We start from the raw sequence: 8,492 nt of genomic DNA on the forward strand, positions 1-8,492 counted from the left end.
ACATTTACAAATGTTATCACACTAATTTGTGGAGGACATCAGCTCCAACAGAAAACTCACAAAATCTCATTTTTATATCATTACTAGTAGTAGTAATACAATAATAATAGTTATATTTTAAGGACTCATATTCTAATTTCTAGTATATAAATTAGCTTATGAATTAAGGGTGATTACCTTTGTGCAAATCCTTGAGGATTAGATTCTACTATTGAATCTAAGGGTTTTGTTGGAGCACTTGGTTTTTCTTAAAGAAGACTAATTTAGTAGGAGATCGATTAGTATAAACAATTCGGTCCTCAATGTAAGATTAATCTATTTCTTCTTACTTTGTATTATTTTGTTATGCATGCATATGATCTAGTTAGTTTATGACTAAACTAAATTTTCTTAAGTTATTAGAAGTGCCTAATAAGAGGTTAATGAATCTTACGGGAGGATGGCTTCGACCAAGTGTATGTCGGTAAGTACCTTGGAAGCCCTAGGAATAGAGAAGGAGGTGCATAACATCTTCACGGTTCTTGGATTGGAGGGTTTGTACACCTTGGGGGAGATAAGTTACCACAACCTCACCCTCGAGTTTTTGAGTTCCTTCACCTATGACAAGAGGACCCATAAGGTGAGTTTTAGGCTCCAGAGTACCCCTTTCAACTTAAGTAGTGATGCTTTTGCAGACCATCTAGGGGTGGATAAGCGAGTTGTAGGTCACCATGACAAGATTGAGAAGGACATAAAAGCCTCAAAATATTACCACCTTTAGACAAGCAAGGGAAAGGTTAGTATAAGTAACATGAAAACTAGTGATATTGAGTACCCCGTCCTAAAGATTTTCTTGCGCTTTTTGACCAACCTCCTGTATGGGAGGAGGGACCCGAGCAAGCTCAACTCCACGGAGGTATTGATCTTCAGCTCCTACCTTAACTCCCGCCACGAAAACCGTCTCCACTTCAATGCCGTGTCTTTGGTTTGTCTTGCCCTTGAGTGGATGACCGAGGTAGATCAATGCTCCTTAGATTGTGGAGCCTTGGTGACTCGATTGGCCAAGAACATGTTAGCTTATGAACTGGGGGCGGTGGATGCACCCATGTCTAAGAAAGTGGTTTATTTTGATCTTAATTGGTTGAAAGCTAAGTCTTGGGTAGTGGATGGAGAGGAGGACGACACCTATTCTTGGAGGGTTGATGATGAGTGGTATATGAAACTCCCCGCCGGTGAGGACCTACCCCCGACTTCCCCTTTAGAGAGAGCGGGATCACCTTGCCCCGAGGCCTAAATGTATACCATCCCTAGTCGCCTCACATTTGACCTTGAGGATGCCACCGAGAAACGGGAAGCACCTCCGTTACCTCCCTGACCTCGTGCTCCCGTCGACCAAGTTCCCATATCTTTTCCACACTCCATGCCTACAACTATGATGCCCCCACCTTATGTCGGGAATTTTGAACAAGCCCCACCCACCTTTGACTCCAACTATCCCATGTCGTACCTTATACACCGAGTGAACACCGACCTTGTGTTGAGAGACATGCATGAGGCGGCCTATAACCAAGGAGTATGACCCACCCACCGCCCTAGATTTTGGTCCGGACCCGGAGACACTTCCGGAGTCTTCAAGGCCTATGGTATCCAACCATCGGATTGAGAGATCAACTTCCCTTTCGGGCTTCGGCGAAGGACACTTGCGTGACCCATACATGGGTGATGTCGGGATCTATCCTAGCTATTCCTACCAAGGGAATGGAAGTGAGGCGGGAACATCCGTGGCGGCGGAGGCCATGGAGCTTGATCAAGTGTGGGGGGCGGCGGCTCACAAGTGACCGGAAGAAGAAGACGAAAATGAGGAAGAGGAGGAGGAGCAAGCGGAAGGAGGAAGCAAGACTGTGAAGAGCCGCTACGGATGGGCAAAGTGGATGCCTAGCATTGGCAAGAAGAGAAAGTCCTCCAAGTAGTGGTGACCTTATGATTCGGGATCCCTTGAGACTTTAAATTATCATTTGAATTCGAACAATTTAATTTTTTTTATGTTGTAAGCCGACCATAAGGCCAAGACTATTAGACCTTGCATAGTAGGATGGTGTAGCGATCACCATTTGGACCACATTATATGTATGTTCAACCATAAGGAAGCTTAGAGGCCATTAATGGCCGAAATTGGGACTACCCAGCGTCACTCAGCCGAGTGCCCTATTCACTCGACCGAGTGCCTCTCTCACTCGATCGAGTAGGCTTAAAAACAGGTTTTGGAAACCTCCTGTAAATACCCCCACTCGACCACCTACGACGAGTAACTGCTGAATTCGACCGAGTACAATGGAATTTGATCCTTTTGGGGAATTTTAGACCACCTACGACGCATTTGACCTTGATTTTGGACAATGCTGACCTACAAAGAGTCGATTGACCATAGGAAACCCACACGATAGACCTTTATGATTTGTTTACTCTTGACCTTGTCAGTTGTTTAGACGGTATAAGGAAATAATCGAACTACAAATGATCATATGATGGCATAAAGTGCATGAAAACACGTAGACATCCCGTAATAATAGCAACTCATATACATATATATATATATTTACATATGTGACTAGTTGGTAACACTAGCATGTGTTGTGGCGGTCCCCTACGATCTGTGAATGATATGTTTAACGTTATGAGTCTTTGCGTCTAGTCATAAAGAGTACTCATATACATATATATGTATATATATATATACATATATATATACATATATATATACATATATATATGTATATATATATATATATATATATATATATATATATATATATATATATATATATATATATATGTGTGTGTGTATATATAGTGATCATATACAACTTGTGGTAATAATGTTAGGTTACCGGAAGAGCGCCATGTGAGACTTATAGCGAACTTCGGGACGAAGTTCCCTTTTAGGGGGAGTGAATGTAAGAACTCGGAGAAATTTAGAAAGAAAGAGCGCAATACATAGGAAAGTAATGAGAGCGAACAAGAAACATAGGAGAGATAGGAAACACATGTGTAACAATAAGAGTGACGAGGGCAAAAAAATACAAGAGGACCGAGAAGGACGCTTGAGAGAAGACCGAGGAGTAATTGGAAAGGGGAGTAAGTGGTGAAGTTCGGGGACGAAGTTAATTTTAAGGGGGAAAGATTGTTATACCCGGCATTTGTGGGACCCGTACTTATACCTAAGGATGCGTGAGGGAACCCACACGTACTCGGATAAGACCAAGTAAGACCTAAACTAGACCTAGCAGACTCCCAGTGGACCGAGTAATACCCCAAGTGGACCATGTGAGTCGACACTCGGTTGAGTGAGGGTACACTCGACCGAGTGAGAGCCACTCAGTCGAGTGAACCGGTCACTCAGTCGAGTGTGCTGAGCTGTACCCGAGAGATGATATTTCGGGATTTCCATTATATCCAACCTTATCCCATTCATTCTCCTTCTTCTTCCTTCTTACACTAAAACCCTCTCCCTTCTCTCTAAAACACCCCAAATGCCTTTCTCTCAACCTTCAAGCTTGGATTAATGGTGGAACATGTCTCCTATGCCCCGATCTACCTTTGTAAGTAGAAATCTCACTCTTTTCTCTTTGTCTTATGAGTAATTTCGAGTTAGGGTTTACTAAGAAAGGTTAATTAGTATTTAGTTAGGTAAAATAAGTAATTAGTAACTTATAATGAAGGATTTTTTGTTGTAATTCAGTATAGAGTGAATTGTGATAGTTATTACATGGTTTATGTTGGATGAGACGGTTTTATGAGATGGATACTTGGTGATTTTGATTAGCTTGAGGATTATGCTTAAAGGTAGGTTATCCTACTTGGTTTTAGTGTTGTATAAACATGTTTGTATGTCTTCCTTTGTCATATTGTAGATACCCAATATCTGCTAAGACTCCAACAAACACCCGATGATTATCGGACTATTACATGCTTTGGAATCCTGGCGTTTGATCGACAGTTTGTGTACAACTTTACGTCAGAAAACTTAAAAAGATTTCGAAAACAAAACATTTCAAAACTTTCCAAAAGTGCCTGGAGTGTTTAATGCACGACGACGGGATCGCAATGACACTAACTAGAGTCAAAACCGACACCGGACCAAAAACTGACTCAAAAATTCAAATCCCGACTCCAACAACGAGTCAAACCGAGTCAACCACAAAAAACAAACCATTCAAAACCTTCTATACTAATATTTCCCGGATTCAGGAATGGTCAAGTACCAAACATGTGACTACAAATCCTAGGATAGAACAAATCATGATTGCATTTGTGTGAAAGTGACAGGACAACTCGAAGACCCGCGACGTGGCTCGTGCCTCTTTGAGCAGCCCAGGTGGCCACGTCGCTCAAAACTCATACAATCACTCATTTTCCTATAAATACCCCTCAAATGCCCCCATTTGAGAACTTACGCGATTGTCAGCCCCCTCTTTTCTCCCTTAAAATTCTCGACTCGACTTCCTAAGTCACAATCGGACGCGTATTTACGACCTACCGATCATAAATACAAGCCATACACATTGTTTTGTACCGTCATCGTGCATTAAATAACTTGACCGACCATTAAACCATCACTAATCTTAATAAAACACTATTTTTACATACTAAAACTGTGACACCCTCACTTATCGCGGAAAAGTAAACACGTAATTCTACAGAAAAACTGACAGGATATGTTTGTAATAGGTTCAATTAGGTAAAAACCTGTAATTTTTAAAACCTGAACCTGTTATAAAGATATCCAAAAGGGAAGGTGTCAAACATGCAAGGTCCAAAATAAATCTCAAGAAGGAAACATCGCTAAAGTCGCGAAAAGAAAGTTATACAAACCAAATATGAGAAAGGGAGACATATGTCCCTAAAATGTATGTGACATAAAAAGGGTTTAAGGGTCACAATGAAACAAAACCAGTCTAGGTTCCAGGGTTACTTTACTCGCTAGCTCGTCCGTGTATCCCATATATGCATCACCTACCTGTCAATCGCATTTTATACAAATACGAAAGCCACAGTCAGTGGGGAGTAACTCCGAGTTCTCCCAGCCACGAAATGTCATAATTAATATAACATGTAAACATAAGAATATGAATATGAATAACACATAGCCTTAGCATATAGATGCTAGACAATAGTGCTTATCATGTGAACAACAATATAACAACACATAGTCCTAGCATGTGAATACTAGACCGACTCATACTACACTATCATGTGAATCACCTAACATCCAGGAATCCAAACTCTATCAACCATAGCCGGCTTGCATCTCACCTTCTATGATTCATAGAATCACCATACAAGAAAGGGCAATATATCAAAGACAGGCATAAGTTCTTAGCACCGTCAATAGTCACTTTGTAACTCGAGTCTATACCACGAGGTAGGGAAGGTAATCGAACCGGTATCTTGGCTCAGCGGTTACTATTAAGATAACATGGCCAAGAGACAACACAACCCTAGCCTAAAATCTGCGCAGACCTAGACATGCGGATACACACCACCGCACCCAAGACCCACAACTTTTTTTAAAACAAAGTGAAGTGAGTACCCTAAGGACACCACCGAAGGGTTGGCTAGTACTTAAGCTGACCCCATACTATCAAAATAAGTACCTAAGATCATGCCCCAACTTGGATATAAATCCACAAGTCAGGAACACAAAGGCTATCAAGCAGTGAACATATACTCGTCAGAGACTATAAAGACCTATCTATGATGAAGGCCGAAATACTCACCTAGGACCTAGTCCCAGCTAGTCCCAGCTTGAATACTTTAGCCCACACCACACAAGACTCACCACACAAGTCAATTAAGACACCCACTTAACCATAAGAGGGCAAAAAGTCCTACTTACCAACATGAATTCTAACATTCTATCATGTGAAAGGCTATATAAATGTCTATTCAGCAGATAAACCAACAGTTCCTCAATAAGTATTCAATACTAATTTCCAATCCTAGCAATTATAACAATAAAAAAGGCTTTAGGGGAAACTAGGGCCATTTCTACAAAATAAGAAGCTATTTAAATTCAACTAACTAAATAAGAAGCTATTTAAATTCAAATAACTCCACATGTGAAATAAATATATAATGAATGGCCTAAAACAAGAAAAAGGCCAACTATCTAATTCATTCAAAATTTCATCCAACCGAATTTTTACCCGCAACCCCAGCCCTGCGACAAGTACGGGTCAAATTGCGGCTGACCAATCACTCAATTAACTGACATCGCATCAGTCAAAGGGACTAAGGCTCAGTTTTCGGCACAATTATCAAAACATGGCAATTATTGCTATAAAATTCATTTCCATACTAATATGTGAACTTGTACTTACAAAAGGCATGAATTTGACTCATATTTTCATGTGAAATAAACTACTCAAATAACATTCACAAAATAATACAAGAAAACAAAGAATGTGACATTTATTCGTCGAGTAACTCGGAATAGTTACCTTACGCTAGCAAAGAGACAAGCAATAAACTTGAGAAAGCTTCTAAAACCCAAAATTACTCTTCATCTTCAACCCCATATGAGCCACCTAAAATAATTATGTGAAAGGACGATATTAACGAATTATCTTTATATAAAATATGAGACGTAAATTAATTTAATTATATTTTAAATAAACCAAACTAGCGTCAAAACAATTTATAGATACGGCCCAAACTCGCGACTTAGCCAGGCCACTGCCTAGGCCACGGCCAGGCCACTGCCTAGGCCACGGCCAGGCTACAGCAGGCCACGGCCAGGCCGCTGCTAGGCCAACCTTATAAAAGTCACTCTCGTCCCAAAAATTAATTCTATCTCAACTCTCTACCCCATCTCTCTCATTACTCCGTCCTATAATATAATACTCCATAGTAACCAGATTTCCATCTCAATTTCAATATCGGTAATATCAAATATTCCATTAAAAGAATTGCTCAACACTCGGGTTAAAACTCCGAGCTACTCACCCACGGGTCATGGTCAAAGAGAACGATAATAAAAACACAATACTATAATCCAAAAGTCAAAATCTAAAAACACAATTCTACATACTCGATCTCGGCTCAAAACGATGGACTCAACTCTTTTAAGTGAAGTATAACATAACAAATTCCTCTATTGTTCTAAATAACTTACGACAAGAGCTTCACCAATTCTTGTGCATCTACCACTACAATCAAGTAGTACTTGTTGCTGTAAAGTTTCAAAACAGCCAAGATTCCCTTATTCCAAACTGTATTCAGAGTTCTATACTATTGACCAATTTATACGAACCACATGCCAGCATAACCAAAAATCCAAAATTCTATCCTTCGAAAGCTATCCCAACTTTTAACAACGAAAAACACCCCATCTCACAAACAATTAACTTAACGAAGTAAGATATACAAATACTACTATAATAATAAATAAATTTAATGAGTGAAAATAAAATAAACTCAGCTAGTTAACGGAAATAATACGATATCAGCTTGAATCGGAATTATTAGCGATTTTTACAAAACTAACGGATATTAATAAAAATTGCTAATTTAGTGAAATAAGCTCAAAATAGCTAATTGGACGGTTTTGTTCCCAAAATCCATCTCGGGTTTACTTAAAACAACTTTCATAAGGACTCGTAAAGAAACGGAAATTATTAAATAAATAAACTCGGACTAATTTTAAATAAACTTATTAATGATTATTAAAATTAACGTATCGAATTATGATGAAATTAATTAATTAGCTAAGCATATATATATATAAATCGTTAAATGGTGTAATTAAATTCAAAATAGCAATTAAAAGAATTTTATCCAACTTAATAAAATACGGGGTGTTACAAAAACGGTTTTAAACCGAGTCTTTTCCGACCAAACGAGTTGTTACACTTACGTCGGTTTCTCGCCATAACCAAGCATGTAAGTATGAGGGTGTAAAAATCCTTATTTTATCATGTCTTTACTTATTTCATGACTATAACATGCTAAATCATGCATAACACGATCCAAAACATAGGGTAGACGAGCCAAAACTGAGTTTTGGCTTGAGACAGAAGCCCCTTGTTCTGCACAGAGGCTCGCGTCTCAATGGGGTGTCCAGGTCAGACTTAACCGTGTTTGTTCTCCTTTTTCCTCATTAATTCACTTTCATATTTGTAATCGGTTTTTACCATTTCAAGTATTTTCAAACCTCTTTTATTTTAGTTGCTTTTACAAGTTTTTAACCATAAAACATTTTTCACCCTTGGTTCCTAATACCATGACGATTTAATCCGTGTTTCGGTGATAATATCTGGTTAATTACATTTAAAAGGTATTTTAAAGCCTTTTATTTCATTTCTTTACATTTTGGGAGGTATTTTAAAGCTTTTCATCATTTCTTTACATTTTGTATTAGTCACCAACATAAAGTCATCATTGGTTCTACATACCATACCGGATTTTAACCCGGGTACGATGATGAGTATCGACTAATTATATTCAAATGAACT

General features: G+C 38.9%; 1 long non-coding RNA gene across 1 annotated transcript; it reads right to left on the bottom strand.

Moving 5' to 3' along the window:
• Positions 1-4,798: 4,798 nt before the first annotated feature.
• On the bottom strand, positions 4,799-6,698 carry LOC141629794 (uncharacterized). The gene is made up of 2 exons (XR_012537355.1): positions 6,480-6,698; positions 4,799-4,996 (listed from the first exon to the last, which is right to left on the bottom strand). It is a non-coding gene; the product is annotated as an uncharacterized LOC141629794 (long non-coding RNA).
• Positions 6,699-8,492: the final 1,794 nt, after the last annotated feature.

This window comes from Silene latifolia, chromosome 2 (genome assembly GCF_048544455.1).
Source record: "Silene latifolia isolate original U9 population chromosome 2, ASM4854445v1, whole genome shotgun sequence".
Classification (NCBI taxonomy): Eukaryota; Viridiplantae; Streptophyta; class Magnoliopsida; order Caryophyllales; family Caryophyllaceae; genus Silene; species Silene latifolia.